General features: G+C 39.8%; 1 long non-coding RNA gene across 1 annotated transcript in view; it reads right to left on the bottom strand.

The window, feature by feature from the left end:
• Positions 1-21,245, bottom strand: part of LOC120096699 (uncharacterized) — a 78,597-nt gene that overhangs the window by 1,096 nt on the left and 56,256 nt on the right. The window contains exons 2-3 of the long non-coding RNA XR_005493499.2: positions 5,884-5,985; positions 1-3,785 (exon numbers count right to left, since the gene is read on the bottom strand). The exon at positions 1-3,785 is cut by the window's left edge and continues 1,096 nt beyond it. This is a non-coding gene — a long non-coding RNA (uncharacterized LOC120096699). The remainder of the gene's footprint in view (positions 3,786-5,883; positions 5,986-21,245) is intronic.

Genomic DNA, 21,245 nt, shown 5'->3' with positions numbered 1-21,245 from the left:
ATCTACCCAAATCTGTAAAGACTAATCGAATTTTTTTAAGAATTACCTTTAAGTAAAAAGCTGTCAGCCTGGGTATTTGGAGGATCATGGGGTTGGAATTTTTTTGATTAGGGTTTCTGCATATACCACTGCTGTGGGGTAGATTGATACAGATGGAAAGGAAGTAAAATAAAGAGGCAAAGAGACAAGTGTCTTCCTAGGAGGAAACTCATCCATAAGAAGAGAGAGAACCAACTGCTCACACAAAGCAGTTAGTACAATACACTAACTATTTGGGCTAACAAAGAGAATTTATTTGTAGGAAGAGGTTAGATAACAGAGACATCACTATAGAGTGGCAAGATAGTAGAAAGCTTTGTGAATGATTATGTGCCCACAAAACATAGCTCGATGGAAAGAGAAGAGCAGATCTTAATGGGTAGAAAAATATTCTGAATGTGTAAAACAAAATATTTTTGAAAAATGGAAAGCTTATTTGAAAAAGAAAGAAAATTAGATTAAGTAGTTTGGATGGTAGCTACTTGGGGACCTGCTAAAGAGAGTCAGAAGTGGCATTTTATGGATGACACTAGGCAGCACTGGCCACTGATAAGCAATGAATTTACTAAACAAATAAAACCTAGGGTGACAGCAGCCTGGGAGGGGGAAGGCAAGCTGGCCACCTCTTGAGCTGTTGGGACAAGAAGTTGACAAATTCATAGGATAAGACAGACAAATGGTGGTGCTTTTCAATACTGCTTCCCAGCCAACAGAATAGAGGATTCAGAAGAAAGAAGGGTGGTAAAATGACGTAGTGTATAAGTAAAGGAGAGATTAATAAATGATGTTCCTCATAGATGGCTCAATAGAGATGTGCTACCTACTGAAGAAGGAAAGACTACATTTCACAATTAGTTTTAATTTTAACTTTAGGACCTCTTACTTAGCCCCACAATAACTCAGCAAAAGTACTGCCATACCTTTTCTCAGCTAACTGTGAAACATTCATTTCCACCTTCTTATTCCTCACTTGCTAGTAAACAACATTGGAGTCCATTTTACCAGTTAATTCAAAGAAACTATTACTAACCATCAGAGTTAGTATATAGATCTTCATGCACATACACATAGAATGGCACTCCATCTCTGATTTCATGAGCACATTTAAAACAGTATGGCACAGTATGTCATCGGATATTTTAAAAAGACTTAATTGTAAATTTCTGGTTAAAAAACTATTCTTGTAAGTAAGATCTTTCTAGACCCAAAATGCTTAAAGATGGGGAAAGTCTTCAGTAATTCAAGCCAATGCATGACATCTACTATAAAGACTGAGCTATCCAAAACAAGATCATGCTAATTGAAAAACAAGATCCCAGCCATTATTTTGCAGTAACAATTCCAACACACACACACACACACACACACACACATACACACACACACACACACACACACACACACACACACACACACACACACACACACACACCAGTGCATTTAGATTTCTAGGTAGCTTCGGGAAGCAAACAGCTGGAGAAGAACCTGAAGCCAAAGAGAGAAGGTAAATGGGGAAGCAGACTAAAGACAGCCACAGTAGCGGTTTGGAGGAGGGAAGGCTATGAGGAATTAATAATAGTTTCCAACAGAGTTGTTCTACAGGGAATGCTGACCAGCTGTTCTCTGTCTTTACTCAGGGCTGAACAAAAGGAGATGCACTGAGCTACAGGATGAAGGACTTCATTGAGACGTAAGAAGGGTCTATAAAAAGCATCATTAGATGTTGGAGTCAGGGTTGGAAAGTCTCAGACTTCCGAGGGCTTGTCCTCAGGTCTAGCAGATGTGGGTGCTAAGGAACAAGCACCCTGCTCTCTTCTGGCCATGTTTGAAATTCCAGCTGGCCTGCCCAGGTCTACCAGGCCCTTCCCAGCCATTCCCCGGAACAAAGAGAAAGCAGGCTGTGCCCCAGCATGCAAACTTTCAACCATGTTTAACAAGGTGCCAGGAAAAGCAAGCAGCCTCATCATGGATTCCCAAGCCCCTGGTCTTGTTAAACTCAGTTTATTGTTTGCACAAAAGAGGTCTGTCTTAATTTGCTTCTTTCCTATAAACAAAATGGGGTACATTTAGTATTCCTAGGAGGCTGGTACATTGGCCAAGCTCATGCTGCCTGTAGATTTCACAAAAAAAAAAAAAAATGGATTCATTTTTTGCTAAACAAGAGCACCCAATGTGAAACTCTAAAGACATGGGGAATGAGAAGCCCTGCAGCCCGCTAAATGATATATGCTAGAACTATTGGAAGATAAACCTTTACCTACTTTCTTCCCCTCCCTGTTTTTTCCTTATGGCACTTGTATGTAGCAATACAACTGTAAAGATAGCCCTATGTTAATTAAACATGAAATGCACAAGTGCTTGTAACATTGCATGTTGTCTTTTTTTGTTGAAGTATAAACTTCTGGGGACTTGAACTATTTAAAAGTAAGAATATAACGTATCCAAGTATTTATGAATCTTATATCTTACTATCCCTTAACACATGTTTGCTAGTTGGGTAGGCAGGAATTCAGTTTCTCCCTGACACAACTCATCTGAAAGCTCTACCAATGGATGCATACCTGAGCAAATACTCCGCTCTCCACATGAAGTGGCTTGGTGATCTTGCAAACAGCTGAGCCCTTTCCCTTTCCCCAGTGAAGAGTCAGAGTCACGAGGGTGGGGAGAAGTCCTCACTAGTATATTGTGTAGAATGGCCATGTCCCCCACACTCCTTGAGTGTTGCTGTGCTTTGTAGAATGTAACTGGGTTCATTGCCTCATATTCCCGAACTTAGCTCGTATAGTGCCTTGTGAGTAAGAGTCTCTTCAAGTATTTTGTAGGCAAAAACAAAATGTAGAAACATAACAAATATGACCTAGTAGCTAAAGGCAGAGACTGTCAAACTAGGTGACCTCAAATTCAATCCCACCAGTGATACACACAGATTATGAACCTCAGGTAAAATAGGTGCAGTTTTCTCACCAATTAAGTAGAGATTACTAAAATATATCGGGAAAAAATACGTGGATTAACTATAAATAACACCTGGTTGTCATAAGTCTCAAACCACACAAATAAGATAGCAGGGCTTTAATACATTTCCCTTTACTCTCCAGTTGTCCTCTACAAAGCTGCCAAAGAGGTTCAGTTCAATACCTGTTACTCTGTCCTCATCCCATCAGAAGAACAAAACACAGGGTAACAGTAAACGCCCAACCATTGTCATTGATAGAAATGCTAGTGAGGCTTGCTTTAGAAACAGGGACAGACAAAAGCAACAGCTTGTTGAGTGAAATGGAAAAGGTGAAACACACTAATTGATCCTGTCACTGCTGAATGCTTGCAGAGCTATTTGAAATTAGAGTCCTTCAGTTTCCCCAACTAGAGAAGGAAGCTATCCCTGGGATTGGACACTGGCTGCCTTGGAACATATATGACAATCCAGTAGCCAGAGCAGCAGCTTTCAGACCTGGGGTTGAGATCTTCACAGGGGAGATGGCACATGCTCTTCTACACATTCATCCCAGCCGGCTGGGGTCCACCTTGCCATTGAGCTTACCATTGTTCCTGTCAATTGCATCACTGGAGGAGTCCCTTCACCTCAACAGGAACTGAGCTGGAGATGATGAAGTGAGGGCCCCAAGTCTCACATCTCTATGAAGGAGCATGGCAGACGTTATCAGAGACGTAGCCTAATTGACCTGCTTGAGCCATATAGATCTTCCAACCCTCTAGAACAGGAGATTCTGGTCCTTTCTGAATGGCTGTTTAAGAATGAAGGAATATTTCTCTTTAAACAGAAACACTTATTTTTCAAGATTCTATGGTCAAAATGCACTCCTTCAATCTACATGGGCTTTTTTTTCATGCATCTAGGAAGGGATTGAGTTGAGATGGAATTTACGAATATAACCTACATTTCCAATATTCAGGCAAGCCAGTACAAAAAGCAGTATGTATACAGATAAAAATCTAAAATAATTTATGGCAATAAAATATTACGTTTTATGGCTTAGGTGCAAAAAATGGAGTTTTACATGGGGGCAGAATAGCTTTCAAATAGAAAGTGATCTTTCTGTGATAACTGATAAGCAAATCAGAAAAGAGGAGATGAGAGACCAGTGCACAAAGGTAAAGGTGATGATACTGTGCACGAGGGACTGGTTGACTTTGAGGCCTTCCCACTCCTAATCCTACCAATCTGAAAGCTGCCAAGACTCTTGAGTTCCTCAGAGAACCAAAGGGTAAGTTGTATCTTCAAGATGCCACCATACACACACTGGCTACAAGTATCCATGCTAGAGAATTTTCTAAAGGGGAATCAGCCAGCCTTGATTGCACAAACCCCCACACTCTGTTTTAAAGGATTGCTTCAAGAGAAAAGGTTAAATGAGGTTTGAGTACAGCGTAATAAACCTTCACTGTTCATAAAACACAGAGTGATAAATGTATGTATGGTTACTGTATAAAAATATTGGGGTCAAATGCCAAAGATCTCCAAGGTTAAAGTTTTTGTTTTGGGCGGGGGGATGGATAGGTGAAGGACCCACACAGTCAAACCTCAAGAAAATGGCAGCTTGTCAGTCAAAAGTACAGACTGCTTCATCTTGCCAGAGAAGCCCATTCTCAAACTCCACTCAGCCCACGGTAATGAACACTCCAGCTGTGATATACAGCACACTGTGGCATGTAATTTGTTTGGTTCCGAGAGACTAAGGCAAGGGTTTGGAAGGTTCACTGCGTTGTGGAAGAGATATGCCTGGATGCAGGTTTTCACATTTGTAAATAAAAAAGACCCCATTCTTCAATATAGGGCATCCCATAATGGATGAGATCTACTATCTAAGCAATAGCTAATAAGAAATGATCCCAGCAGTCAGTGGCCCTGAGGACAAACAGCTTCAGCACAAAGGTCAGGAAAGAAGGGCTCTACCTGAGAATCACTCTGGCCTTCGAGATTATTTGTGGCAAAGTTTTTTAAGTGTAAAACTTGAACTCCTACAGAATAAGAATACTGTGGGATTCATCATTTCTGTACAATGGACATCCAATCTTTTTTTTAACCTCAAGTCTAATCTAGAACTTGTACTTCTTGTAAAACAAACAAATCTTGAGTGGCCTTTGCTCTGTGGAGCTAGACACAGAGGAGATAAGAGTTACACGGGGAAAAGAAAAAAAAAGTGCCTTGAATTAGTTAACTGCAGGAATATGTAGTGTGGGTTTCTTGTTTGTTTGTTTTTATAGGTTTTTTTAAAGGCAAATTTTCTGTAGAAAACATATTAGTATGGACTTCCTTGAAATCTGAAATTTCAACCACAGTTGTTTCAAAGGTTGAGGTTTCATGGATGCAAGAGCTTCTGTGTCATAGCTACAAGACACTGTCCAACAGGAAGTGGTTTGTTCTTCTGGCTTTCCCAATCTTTGTGATACTCATCCCACAATTTCCCTGATCCCGTGGTTTAAGAACGTATTATAGATGTATCAGTTTGGACTGGAAAATCCATGGTTTATTCCTATTAAACTTATTCTCTGAAGCCTCATCAGGTATGTATGGATCTCTATAATAGTCCTGATCTGTTACAAAAAGCTTCTTTGATGAGGGATGAGAACTACACTTACCTATGAACATAAGGATACAGATTTGGAATACACTTAGAAATTATATTGATTTAGGAAATTGGCAGTAGTATGTTCTCCTCTAGGGTCTAGTAACTCTCTACCTATGGAAAATTGGCTAGGTTTACAGTACCAGACATTAATTCTTTCCTATTTAGTGGGCCTTCAGTCCAACTAGACAACTATTAGTTACAGTTTAGTTGCTTTTCTATTGCTGTGATAAATACTATGACCAGTGCAACTTACAGAAAGAAGGGATTCTTTTGGTTCGCAGTTCCAGAAGAATAAGACTCCTTCTCCATGGTATGGCTGCTTGTAGGCATCGCATCTGGAGCAAGTGTTCACATCCTAAAAGGCAACCACAAGGCAGAAGAGTGAACTTAAAATGGTATTGGTTATTTTAACCTCCCAAAGCCTACCCACAGTAACATACTTCCTAAAGCAGGTTCACACCTAAATCTAACCAAATAACACCACAAAGTAGGGACCAAAATGATTAAGACTATGTGGAACATCTCGTTCAAATCACCAAAGTTACCACCATAATGAAAAGAAACAAAACTAACAAAAAAAACACCACTGTATTATTCAGGATATCGTGCTGGGTTGGCTAATGTTGCAGGTCTTAGACATTATAGCTGAAATATGATAATCGATTGCTTCTCTCCTCTGACAATTTGCACAGCCCCTTCTGATATTGTGAGAGCTGGTTCCAGGGAGGATGCTTCTAGGCCAGGCCAGCTCCATTCCTTCAACTCCAGTGTTGGAAATAAGTGGAGTTATTAGCAATAGGGGCCTACCTTGAAGTTCTGGGAGGCAATCAAGGACAATGTCAACAGCCTGTAAGACTTAGGTAGTCTCCTAAACTTACATTAAAAAAACAACTTAAAGAACAGAATCTCATGCCTGGCCTTGGTGTTTTGTGATAGTCTATATGTGTATATAGTCTGTGTGTGTCTCTCTCTCTCTCTCTCTCTCTCTCTCTCTCTCTCTCTCTCTCTCTCTCCCTCCCTCCCTCCCTCCCTCCCTCCCTCCCTCTCTCTCTCTCTCTCTCTCTCTCTCTCTCTCTCTCTCTCTCTCTCTGTGTGTATTTCTCAAGAGCTCCTGAAATTAGTTCTCATGATAGCCATGAGTAACTTACTTTGTCCCTGAACTGAGGAACTCAACCCATCACAATTTAATATCTTGCCTAAATGTACAGTGTTTTTAAGCATGCATGTTTGGGTTCTAGGTTTCTGACTGACCGTATTCCTTCTCAAACCCTATCACTTCATCATAGCTATTCTGTTGGTTACTGTGAACCCTCTTCTCCAATTTGACACAGATTATGAAGCATATGTAGGGCTCAAGTGGCATACGGAAAGAAACCTGGGCCATAAAGATAGGAAATTCTTTGGCTTCTAAATGACAAAGGTTTTCATTAGCTCCTTAGAGGTAAATTTGGAAATAAACATCATAACCTTGTATGGGCATTAATAGCTTCCTATATGGATTTATTCTCACCATTATCATCACAACAAACCAAGTGTGTTCATAACTTCTTCACACACACTCAATCTTCCCCTAATTGACTGTAAATCCCTCAAACATCTTAGTTTATTCTAGATGCCTCTCTATAGAATAAATAGAGAAGCATCCATTTAAAAATCAAGCTGTGGGAGCCTAAATAATGAAATAGCCAGGTAAACAGTGTACTATCTAATTTGCTTCACACTTCAAGTTTGTTTCTCACTGGCGGGCTAAGTGTTCTTAGAGACTCCACAGCCATGCAGGAGTTCTGTAATGTTATGTTTTCAGATTTGCATCCACGCTACCCATGAAATTAATGTATGTTGTATGTGATATAGAAATCCAGATTGAAATTCACCTTGTTGATGACCAACTAACTTAGCAACACTTATTCAAAAGACAGTTACCCTGAAAAACAGGTGCCTTTGTTCCATAAAAATTGTAGCAAAAATCTATAGTGGCTTTGCTATCTGGTTGTAGAAACATTCCACCTTTCTTGATTGGTTTGGCTGCTCTTTCCCTGTACATTTATATAAAGTTGAGAATCATGCTGCCAGTTTCCCTTTAAAATGTCTGTCAGGATTCTTAATAGAATAGCTCTAATCTATAGAATAATTTTGTAGTCTGACCATCTAAAAATACTATAGAGTTTAAAAGTTCCCAATAATAGTCTTCATAGAAGACTTATACATCTTTCATTGGGTTTATTTTGCAGTAATTGATCATCCAATGCTAAATTAAGTGGTGCCAGTCTTCTGATTTTAATTTTTAATAGTTTGTTACTCTATTCTGAGAGTTGATGGTCTGGGGGCCATCATCAATACATGCAAGAAAACCTTTTACCTCATAGATCTCTGGCATCTGACCCCAATATTTTTTACAGTAACCACACATACATTTATCACTTGGGACTTTATGAACTGTGAAGGTTTATTACATTGCATGTAAAACTCAATTGATTTTTTACTACATTCACTTATTAATTTTAATAAGTTGTCTTCAGTTCTTTTGGGTTTTCTACATACAAAACCATGTAACTTCTGAATAATATAGTTTTTATATCTTCCTTTTAATTGTTCTGTCTTTTACTGCTTTCTCCCCCTGTGCTGGCTAGGTTCTTTCACATGATGTTGGATGGAACTAAAGAGGGCAGATCATGTTTCCCCAATCTGAGGAAAAAATTTTACGACATTTTATGAAGTCACACTTGTGAAAGACGCTCTCTGAATGCTTTTTAACAGATTGTGATAGTTTATTAGCATGACAGACTTCAGTGTTTTAATAATATTTTCCAGAATTAAGAAGGTCATCCGACTTTCTCATGTGTTCTTTTAATGTAGAGACTTACTTTGCTCTCTAAGTTATGAAAGCGAACAACTTCCTTGAGATAAAGGGTCATTTTGATTTGCTATGATTATATTTCAAAATTGAGTCCATTATTTTGTTCGAAATTTATCATGAACAAAGTTGGGAACTGTCCCAGTAGCTTTCCTTTTTCAAAAATTTGATTTCATTTTTTTCTCACATCTTTAATTGCCAGAAAGTCTTTAGCAGAACTGATTAAATCTGGATCTCTGTGTAAGAATATCTTTATAGTGATTTCTGTGTATTTTTAAAGTGTTGTGTTATGTAAGTTTTTGTAATTTGGAAGTTAGTTGAAATTGTCTGTTATACATAAATTTTACACCTTTGCACATAAAACTTTTCTTTGGGGCACATGGAATTTAGAGGATTCCTCGTGGCTTCCTGGACATGCGCCCAGGTCATCAGGTAACACACAAATCTGAGTTTGAGGTAAAGAGTTCTCAGGAACCATAAGCTGAAGCTGAGATTTAAAATGAGACACCATTGCCGTGATCAGAAAGCTACTGAGCCCGGAAAGGGCAGCGCAGATCTTCCTGGTTTCTGGCACCGAGGAGAGTACCTAGGCAGCACCCCACGAGCAAACTTGAGCCTCGGGACCACAGGTAAGACCAACTTTTCTGCTGCAAGAGACCTGCCTGGTGAACTCAGGACACACAGAGGCAAAATTCCTCTAGGACCGGGCACTTCCAGTGTGTACCGGGAGTCCCAAACCTGTGGATCCCGGCCCGCAGCAGCTCTCTGCTCCCAAACCCTGTGGGAGAGAGACCTCACCGCCTGGTCAGGTGGGCACTCCTGAGGCTGCAGAGCGGAAGAGACCACCAACACTGCCCACCCCTGCTCACATCCCTGGCCCAGAGGAAACTGTATACGGCCTCTGGGTTCCCGCAGAGGAGGGCCCAAGAGCAGCAGGACCGCTGCGCCTTAGACACCGCCATAACCTGAAGAGAGCTACCGGATGAACAGTTCTCTGCACCCAAATCCTGTGGGAGGGAGAGCTAAACCTACAGAGAGGCAGACACGCCTGGGAAACCAGAAGAGACGGCACTCTGCACACATCTCTGACGCCAGAGGAAAACACCCCACAAGTAAACTTGAGCCTCGGGACCACAGGTAAGACCAACATTTCTGCTGCAAGTGAGCTGCCTGGTGAACTCCAGACACAGGCTCACAGGAACAGCTGAAGACCTGTAAATAGAAAAAACTACACGCCCGAAAGCAGAACACTCTGTCCCCATAACTGACTGAAAGAAAACAGGAAAACAGGTCTACAGCACTCCTGACACACAGGCTTATAGGACAGTCTAGCCACTTTCAGAAATAGCAGAACAAAGTAACACTAGAGATAATCTGATGGCGAGAGGCAACCGCAGGAACCCAAGCAACAGAAATCAAGACTACATGGCATCATCGGAGCCCAATTCTCCCACCAAAGCAAACACGGAATATCCAAACACACCAGAAAAGCAAGATCTAGTTTCAAAATCATATTTGATCATGATGCTGAAGGACTTCAAGAAAGACATGAAGAACTCCCTTAGAGAACAAGTAGAAGCCTACAGAGAGGAATCGCAAAAATCCCTGAAAGAATTCCAGGAAAACACAATCAAACAGTTGAAGGAATTAAAAATGGAAATAGAAGCAATCAAGAAAGAACACATGAAAACAACCCTGGATATAGAAAACCAAAAGAAGAGACAAGGAGCTGTAGATACGAGTTTCACCAACAGAATACAAGAGATGGAAGAGAGAATCTCAGGAGCAGAAGATTCCATAGAAATCATCGACTCAACTGTCAAAGATAATGTAAAGCGGAAAAAGCTACTGGTCCAAAACATACAGGAAATCCAGGACTCAATGAGAAGATGAAACCTAAGGATAATAGGTATAGAAGTGAGTGAAGACTCCCAGCTCAAAGGACCAGTAAATATCTTCAACAAAATCATAGAAGAAAACTTCCGTTACCTAAAAAAAGAGATACCCATAGGCATACAAGAAGCCTACAGAACTCCAAATAGATTGGACCAGAAAAGAAACACCTCCCGTCACATAATAGTCAAAACACCAAACGCACAAAATAAAGAAAGAATATTAAAAGCAGTAAGGGAAAAAGGTCAAGTAACATATAAAGGCAGACCTATCAGAATCACACCAGACTTTTTGCCAGAAACTATGAAGGCCAGAAGATCCTGGACAGATGTCATACAGACCCTAAGAGAACACAAATGCCAGCCCAGGTTACTGTATCCTGCAAAACTCTCAATTAACATAGATGGAGAAACCAAGATATTCCATGACAAAACAAAATTTACACAATATCTTTCTACAAATCCAGCACTACAAAGGATAATAAATGGTAAAGCCCAACATAAGGAGGCAAGCTATACCCTAGAAGAAGCAAGAAACTAATCGTCTTGGCAACAAAACAAAGAGAAGAAAAGCACACAAACATAACCTCATATCCAAATATGAATATAACAGGAAGCAATGATCACTATTCCTTAATATCTTTCAACATCAATGGCCTCAACTCCCCAATAAAAAGACATAGATTAACAAACTGGATACGCAACGAGGACCCTGCATTCTGCTTTCTACAGGAAACACACCTCAGAGTGAAAGCTGGAAAACAACTTTCCAAGCAAATGGTCGGAAGAAGCAAGCTGGAGTAGCCCTTCTAATATCAAATAAAATCAATTTTCAACTAAAAGTCATCAAAAAAGATAAGGAAGGACACTTCATATTCATCAAAGGAAAAATCCACCAAGATGAACTCTCAATCCTAAATATCTATGCCCCAAATACGAGGGCACCTACATATGTAAAAGAAACCTTACTAAAGTTCAAAACACACATTGCACCTCACACAATAATAGTAGGAGATTTCAACACCCCACTCTCATCAATGGACAGATCATGGAAACAGAAATTAAACAGAGACATAGACAGACTCAGAGAAGTCATGAGCCAAATGGACTTAAGAGATATTTATAGAACATTCTATCCTAAAGCAAAAGGATATACCTTCTTCTCAGCTCCTCATGGTACTTTCTCCAAAATTGACCATATAATTGGTCAAAAAAACGGGCCTCAACAGGTAGAGAAAGATAGAAATAATCCCATGCGTGCTATCGGACCACCACGGCCTAAAACTGGTCTTCAATAACAATAAGGGAAGAATGCCCACATATACGTGGAAATTGAACAATGCTCTACTCAATGATAACCTGGTCAAGGAGGAAATAAAGAAGGAAATTAGAGACTTTTTAGGCTTTAATGAAAATGAAGGTACAACATACCCAAACTTATGGGACATGATGAAAGCTGAACTAAGAGGAAAACTCATAGAGCTGAGTGCCTGCAGAAAGAAACAGGAGAGAGCATATGTCAGCAGCTTGACAGCACACCTAAAAGCTCTAGAACAAAAAGAAGCAAATACACCCAGGAGGAGTAGAAGGCAGGAAATAATCAAACTCAGAGCTGAAATCAACCAAGTAGAAACAAAAAGGACCATAGAAAGAATCAACAGAACCAAAAGTTGGTTCTTTGAGAAAATCAACAGGATAAATAAACCCTTAGCCAGACTAACGAGAGGACACAGAGAGTGTGTCCAAATTAACAAAATCAGAAATGAAAAGGGAGACATAACTACAGATTCAGAGGAAATTCAAAAAATCATCAGATCTTACTATAAAAGCCTATATTCAACAAAACTTGAAAATCTGCAGGAAATGGACAATTTCCTAGACAGATACCAGGTACCGAAGTTAAATCAGGAACAGATAAACCAGTTAAACAGCCCCATAACTCCTAAGGAAATAGAAGCAGTTATTAAAAGTCTCCCAATCAAAAACAGCCCAGGACCAGATGGGTTTAGTGCAGAACTCTATCAAACCTTCATAGAAGACCTCATACCAATACTATCCAAATTATTCCACAAAATCGAAAGAGATGGAGCACTACCGAATTCCTTCTATGAAGCTACAATTACTCTTATACCTAAACCACACAAAGACCCAACAAAGAAAGAGAACTTCAGACCAATTTCCCTTATGAGTATCGACGCAAAAATACTCAATAAAATTCTGGCAAACCGAATTCAAGAGCACATCAGAACAATCATCTACCATGATCAAGTAGGCTTCATCCCAGGCATGCAGGGATGGTTTAATATACAGAAAACCATCAACGTGATCCATTATATAAACAAACTGAAAGATCAAAACCACATGGTCATTTCATTAGATGCTGAGAAAGCATTTGAAAAAATTCAATACCCCTTCATGATAAAAGTCCTGGAAAGAACAGGAATTCAAGGCCCATACCTAAACATAGTAAAAGCCATATACAGCAAACCAGTTGCTAACATTAAACTAAATGGAGAGAAACTTGAAGCAATCCCATTAAAATCAGGGACTAGACAAGGCTTCCCACTCTCTCCCTACTTATTCAATATAGTTCTTGAAGTTCTAGCCAGAGCAATCAGACAACAAAAGGAGGTCAAGGGGATACAGATCGGAAAAGAAGAAGTCAAAATATCACTATTTGCAGATGATATGCTAGTATATTTAAGTGATCCCAAAAGTTCCACCAGAGAACTACTAAAGCTGATAAACAACCTCAGCACAGTGGCTGGGTATAAAATTAACTCAAATAAATCAGTAGCCTTCCTCTACACAAAAGAGAAACAAGCCGAGAAAGAAATTAGGGAAACGACACCCTTCATAATAGACCCAAATAATATAAAGTACCTTGGTGTGACTTTAACCAAGCAAGTAAAAGATCTGTACAATAAGAACTTCAAGACTCTGAAGAAAGAAATTGAAGAAGACCTCAGAAGATGGAAAGATCTCCCATGCTCATGGATTGACAGGATCAATATAGTAAAAATGGCCTTTTTACCAAAAGCGATCTACAGATTCAATGCAATCCCCATCAAAATACCAATCCAATTCTTCAAAGAGTTAGACAGAACAATTTGCAAATTCATCTGAAATAACAAAAAACCCAGGATAGCTAAAACTATCCTCAACAATAAAAGGACTTCAGGCAGAATCACTATCCCTGAACTCAAGCAGTATTACAGAACAATAGTGATAAAAACTGCATGGTATTGGTACAGAGACAGACAGATAGACCAATGGAACAGAATTGAAGACCCAGAAATGAACCCACACACCTATGGTCACTTGATTTTTGACAAAGGAGCCAAAACCATCAAATGGAAAAAAGATAGCATTGTCAGCAAATGGTGTTGGTTCAACTGGAGGTCAACATGTAGAAGAATGCAGATCGATCCATGCTTATCACCCTGTACAAAGCTTAAGTCCAAGTGGATCAAGGACCTCCACATCAAACCAGACATACTCAAACTAATAGAAGAAAAACTAGGGAAGCATCTGGAACACATGGGCACTCGAAAAAATTTCCTGAACAAAACACCAATGGCTTATGCTCTAAGATCAAGAATCAACAAATGGGATCTCATAAAACTGCAAAGCTTCTGTAAGGCAAAGGACACTGTGGTTAGGACAAAACGGCAACCAACAGATTGGGAAAAGATCTTTACCAATCCTACAACAGATAGAGGCCTTATATCCAAAATATACAAAGAACTCAAGAAGTTAGACCGCAGGGAGACAAATGACCCTATTAAATAATGGGGTTCAGAGCTAAACAAAGAGTTCACAGCTGAGGAATGCCGAATGGCTGAGAAACACCTAAAGAAATGTTCAACATCTTTAGTCATAAGGGAAATGCAAATCAAAACAACCCTGAGATTTCACCTCACACCAGTGAGAATGGCTAAGATCAAAAACTCAGGTGATAGCAGATGCTGGCGAAGATGCGGAGAAAGAGGAACACTCCTCCATTGTTGGTGGGAATGCAGACTGGTACAACCATTCTAGAAATTAGTCTGGAGGTTCCTCAGAAAATTGGACATTGAACTGCCTGAGGATCCAGCTATACCTCTCTTGGGCATATACCCACAAGATGCCCCAACATATAAAAAAGACACGTGCTCCACTATGTTCATAGCAACCTTATTTATAATAGCCAGAAGCTGGAAAGAACCCAGATGCCCTTCAACAGAGAAATGCATACAGAAAATATGGTACATCTACACAATGGAATTTTACTCAGCTACCAAAAAACAATGACTTTATGAAATTCGTAGGCAAATGGTTGGAACTGGAAAATATCATCCTGAGTGAGGTAACCCAATCACAGAAAAACACACATGGTATGCACTCATTGATAAGTGGCTATTAGCCCAAATGCTTGAATTACCCTAGATGCCTAGAACAAATGAAACTCAAGACGGATGATCAAAATGTGAATGCTTCACTCCTTCTTTAAAAGGGAAACAAGAATACCCTTGGCAGGGAATAGAGAGGCAAAGATTAAAACAGACACAGAAGAACACCCATTCACAGCCTGCCCCACATGTGGCCCATACATATACAGCCATCCAATTAGACAAGATGGATGAAGCAAAGAAGTGCAGACCGACAGGAGCCGGATGAAGATCGCTCCTGAGAGACACAGCCAGAATACAGCAAACACAGAGGCGAATGCCAGCAGCAAACCACTGAACTGAGAATAGGACCCCCGTTGAAGGAATCAGAGAAAGAACTGGAAGAGCTTGAAGGGGCTCGAGACCCCATATGTACAACAATGCCAAGCAACCAGAGCTTCCAGGGACTAAGCCACTACCTAAAGACTATACATGGACTGACCCTGGACTCTGACCTCATAGGAAGCAATGAATATCCTAGTAAGAGCACCAGTGGAAGGGGAAGCCCTGGGTCCTGCTAAGACTGAACCCCCAGTGAACTAGATTGTTGGGGGGAGGGCGGCAATGGGGGGAGGGTTGGGAGGGGAACACCCATAAAGAAGGGGAGGGGGGAGGGGGATGTTTGCCCGGAAACCGGGAAAGGGAATAACACTCGAAATGTATACAAGAAATACTCAAGTTAATAAAAAAAAATATTAAAAAAAAAAAGAAAGCTACTGAGCTGGGTTGCAGATTAATAGATGAAATGAGGAATGCCATGTTCTCATACTTGCTTTTTTGCCATTCTATCTCCTAATTATCATTAAAAATTGTCAGACTATAAGCTTAGAATTTGTATTTTTTGGGTCTTTTTAATATGGATCAAATATCCATTTATATGTACATAGAATTCCACATATATATATATATATAATATATATATATTCCCATTACTGTTGCTTATATGTGCATGTGTTTAGGACCATCCAATTGGGATATTTTTTATTTTTTTAATCAAGAAATTAATTTAAACTAAGGTCACAAATATTTTCATCTCTTTTTTTAAGATTCCATAATTGTAGGCTTTGGATTATCTCTTTGAAGTGATATTTGGGTAGCACAGAGATCTAGCTTCTTATTTTCCTCCACAGAGGGTAGAGTCCTATTTGATGCCCTTCTCGCACTGGCTTGTCTGCTCAGCTCTGTAAAGAACTAGGTGTTGGTATGCACTTAGGCACGTTGCGAGACTATTGTCTTTTTAAATCTTTGTGTCCATCTCTACAGCAGTTTTGTAAGTGATGATCAGTAGGTCAAATCTCTTATGTATAGTCCATGAGCCAAGAATGCTTTTCACATTTTAAAATTTTAAATCAAAAGAATACTTTTGGATTACACATAAAAGTTATATAAATTCAAGTTTCCATGTGTTTAAACAAAGTCTTATTGAAATGGAGGCAGAGCCATACTCATCCCTATGTATTGGGCACGGCTGTTAGCGTATGGCTGTTTTCATAGCAGAGTTGAGTAGTTGTGACAGAGACAGTATGGCCCACACAGCCTAAAATATTTACTATCTGATTCTTTATATAAAAACTTTTGCGTATCCCTGCTTTACATCAATAACATATTGCTTTAATTACTATACTTTGTATTGTCTTGAAATCAGATAGCTCTGGTTCTCTAACTCAGTTCTTCTTTTTCAAAGTTGTTATGGCTATTCTAGAACCTCTAATCCCCATGTCAAATTTATAGTCAACATCTTAATGTCAATAAACCCATGGTGATTTTAGCTGATTGAATCAGATATAGGGTTGCGTTAGGCAGAGCAGACATGATCACAGCTGTGGATCTTCTGACTCGTGGGCAAGGCAAGGCTTCCTCTGATGGGCTCCCCTGCCTTTGCTCAGTGGTGTGCATTTAATGTACAGGTGATGACTGGTGCTTTTAAAACACCTCCAATTTTCTCTCTCTCCCGGGGTTCATGAGAACCAGCAACAGATTCTCTCACATCTATTTTATTACAGGTCTCAGTTTCTCTCTAGAAGATTAACAAATATTGAAGAAAATAGTTTAATCCACATCAGCTTTTAATTAAAGTTTTACTTTTTCCTTTGAATCTAAAAAGAAAACCCAAGCTACACTATAAATTTTCTAACAGTAGATATAAAACCTCAAGGAATGCAAACGCTCTTTAAAATGCAGTCCTCCTTCCCCAACATGCCAAATTATTTGGGGAATGGAAAATTATGGACCCCATTCAATATGTTTTCTACTACATCATCTGGGACACCCATTCCATGGTGAAGGAAGACATTTCTCCCAGCCAGCTAGCCACTGTTTAGAATAAAACTGTTAAATGATATATAAATAAATTATGATTATAACAGCAATCATTTCCTAAGAATAGGCTGTTGTCAGGATAAAGGAATGTTTTCTCTGTGTGCTTGTCAGCTGCACTCAGCTTCCCCTTTACTGCCCCCGAGCAACAGAAGGATGCAAGATGCCTTGAGGCTTCTGGGTATCCTGCAGTAGTCTTCTACATCTATTCCGAAATTCTATTCTGCACAAGCATCCTTGGTAGGGAAGGACCTTTTGCTGTGTGAATCACAGCATGGCCAGTCTGGGAATAAGCCCGACTGTAAACTGACTATAATAACCCACTGGTTTGAGAAACACAGGCTTCCCCTTTCACAGCCAAAATGACCCTGAGGGAAGGAAATTTCCTTTAGTGCTAGGTTCAGGTTTTCCTTTCCTCAAGCATACTCTGTCATTTATAATCTGATCTCCCAAAACAACTGCTCTTCTTTTTAGAGCATTTTTCACTTTTCAAACCTCGAACTTCCTATGTTTTCCTTAGCTATACCCAAATTATGTTATGCATATTTGCTTTCTGATTCACAATAAAAGAGATGATACCTGTTTCATAGAATTTCAAAGAGAAATTCCTTTTAAGGTCACTCCCTTGTGGTTCAGATTTGCTACATTCACATCAGATTTTTTGTAAATTCTGGGCGCCTAGTTTTTAAGGAGACAAGTTCCAGTTGAAACAGAGGCAAGTTGACCCGAGTACCTGCTGCAATTTGACAAATGAAGAAACCTTGGGAAGAAACTGAAACTGTGACCTTCCTTGTTTAGATACAGCCATTAAAACACACCTATCATCTATGAGCAAGGTTAGGAAGTCACACTGGAAGGAAAAGAGTAGAACACTGCATGCTCCTCCTAGTCTGTAGTATCTTTGTGAGAGTCAGTGACCAATTCCACATCATCTTTTCTACTTTATCTGCACAGACATCAAGAACAGGATTAAAGATTTAAAAGGACTTTACATACCATAATATTTAAACATCTTAGTCAAACCGAGGCGTGTATACTATAATCTCAACAAAAGGGAGGCTGAGGCATGAGGATCTTAAGGTGGAGGCATCTGGACTACCTAGTTAAACAGTTATAAAAAACAACCACACACACACACACACACACACACACACACACACACACACACACACGCGCGCACACACACAGGGAGTAGGGATGAGACAAAGACCCAGAAGCAAAAAGCAGTTTTCCAATGAACAGAAAGGTAGCTGTGTGACTGGGTAGATAGATAGATAGATAGATAGATAGATAGATAGATAGATAGATAGATAGATAGATAGATATAGATATAGATATAGATATAGATATAGATATAGATATAGATATAGATATATAATTAAGAAGAGGATGGCACCAAGGTAGGAGAAAGGTCAGAGGTGTCCCCTATAATTTAGGAGCAATTTCACCCTCTGTATTCCACAGTTAGACTTTACTGAACAGCTGAAAACTCCTAAGGTAACTGAAGTCCGTGTAGTCTTCCAACACCTCATTCTTCTCTCTCATGCTCTCGTGAGGCCACGGGCGATTCTCAGAGTTCAGCTGTAGAGCATTTATTTGCTCATAATTGGAAATGAAAATTCCAAGGCCGCTCCATTGTTGAAAAAAGTGAGATGAGCCAACTCTGGATCAGTCACGGGCTTTCCTGGGAAACGGTGTTGGGGATAATCAGTATTAAAGATCAGGAAGTAGGCCATGATTAGAGGAACCATATCCAAAAAGGTCCTTCATCCTTCTTCTTCCTGTGTTCACATGAAGGAGTTACAAGGGAAATTCTTCAAAGCAACTTTGCTTCATCACAAGTCCCAAACCTCAGTTCTTTTCTTTGGTTTTGCTGTATCTTTGTATTTTGTTTTGTTTTGGTTTTCAAGTAAAAATGACTTGAATACGTATAATATACCAGGGAGATACAGTTAAAGAGTGATAAGCACAACATATTAGTTCTTTTCTCTACAAAGGTAACAGCTTCCAACCAAGGTATGGGGGTGTGTGGATAAATCAGCAAGAATGTTCAAGGGTGCATGTGCACACATGTGTGCTCATGTGTATACACAACCACACATATTAATAACAGGAAAATGATGTTATGTACAGAGATACTAGGAAAGTCTTTGTGGCAATGACTAAAAGCGCCACACCTTTTATGCTTCTTGCAAGAGTAGGTTTCAGGTTGTAATGCTCTTTCAGGATTATCTTGGCCTTCCCAATTAATTTTTAGCCTTGAAGTGATTGTACTACAACTATTTCAAAAGAACACTCAATATCACATTAGTTGGGTTGTACTAAAGACTCAGGTAGAGTTCTATGAAAGAGTCAGTCTCCTGTCCCTCAGGTGTTGTTCTAGACAAAAGCATGGAAAGCCCACGTGGCAATGCATATTTCCCCCATAAGTTACTGAGTGCCTTCGCAATGGTCGAATCCACATATATGCTACTGTTGTAGTTTCCTGTTGCTCCATCAGACCATCAGAGAGACTTGATAGTTTGATTCAGCTCATAGATTCAAGGGTTGGGAAGTCTTAGGTTGAGAGTCCTTGTGGTTTCCGGTTTTTTGGTTTGTTTGTTTGTTTGAGGTTTTTTTTTTTTTTAGAAGCAGCTCAAGAGATCATGTGATAAGAAAGTCACACACACACACACACACACACACACACACACACACACACACACACACATACAAGAGGACCACCTGGCCTTGATAACAGACCCACTCCTGTGGCAACAATTTAACCCCTTAACCCATGAGGGGATTAATGATCTCTAACTCAGTTGATTCTGAAAGATTCCACTTAGTACCCTCCTCAAATTTCAAAACAAGCATTAAATTTTGACATGAGGTGTGGGGGGCCACAGCAAGACCTTTGGTTAATATTAACAGCACAGGTGGAATAAGGAACAGAATAGTCTCTGAATACTATAAAAAAGGATAATGTATGAAAACAGGTGACTGTCAAGGTATAAAACAGACTCATACTAACTTGAAAGGAAAACAAATCTTTGAAAGGTCACTGTTTGAAATGACATAATCTATTTATTCAGCATATTCCAAAGGCAACCTAGGGATGTGCAGTTAGTGTTGAGAGCTTTGTTTTCTCTATTAATTAATATATCTATACACTTTACATCTCAATCACATCTTGCTCCCCTCTCTTCCCATTCCTCCCCTCATGCAGCACCTCTCCAACTAACTTCCTGTCCCAGCTGAGAAGGATGAGATTACCCCTGCATACCAATCTACCCTGGTATATTAAGTCACTGCAGAACTAGAAAATCCTGTTCCACTGAGGTCAGACAAGGCAGTCCAGTTGGGGAAACAGGATGCACAGGCAGGCAATAGAGTCAGGGTAAGTTGTTGGAGGACATTCATGAAGACCAAACTAGACATCTGATACATATGTTCCAGCCCATGTATGCTCTTTGGTTGGTGATTCAGTCTTTGAGAGGTCCCAAGGGTCCAGATTAGTTTAATATGTGTTGTTCTTATAGAGTCCCTATGCTGTCTGTGTTCCTCAATCCTTCCCACAAGACTTACCAAGTTCCATCCAATGTTTGGCTATAGGTTTCTGCATCTATTTTGGTCAGCTACTGGATGGTGCTTCTTAAAGAGTAGTTATGCTAGAGTCCTGTCTGCAACCATGCAGAGTATGATTAATAGTGTCAACGATTGGCTCTTGCCCACGGGATGGGTCTCAAGTAGGGCCAATCATTGATTGGTCATCCCCTCAGTCTCTGCTCCATTTTTCTGTCCCTGTACTTATTATCAAAAGGACAAATTTTTGGTTGAAGGTTTTGCAGTTGAGTGTCCTTATCCCTCCACTGAGGTCCTGCCTGGTTACAGACATTGGCCACTTCAGGCTTCATATTCCCCAGTGCTAGGAGTCCACCCTGATTGACTGACCACCCGAGCCTCCCCACAGTTTTGCATAGTGGAGCGAGCACAGATGAGAGGCAATTGTTTTTATTCCCCAGGCTGAGCATAAGAATGTTTCTACTTCCTTCGCTACATCTTCTATTATTCCTTCTTCTTCCAAGGCCTTTACTTCAGCAACCCTCCCACTTCATCCATTTTATTTAATTGTTCTATTAAC

The sequence above is a fragment of the Rattus norvegicus genome, chromosome 14 (genome assembly GCF_036323735.1).
Source record: "Rattus norvegicus strain BN/NHsdMcwi chromosome 14, GRCr8, whole genome shotgun sequence".
Lineage (NCBI taxonomy): Eukaryota > Metazoa > Chordata > Mammalia > Rodentia > Muridae > Rattus > Rattus norvegicus.
Note: the sequence above shows the minus strand (reverse complement) of the source record. Positions and strands in the feature narration are given on the sequence as shown.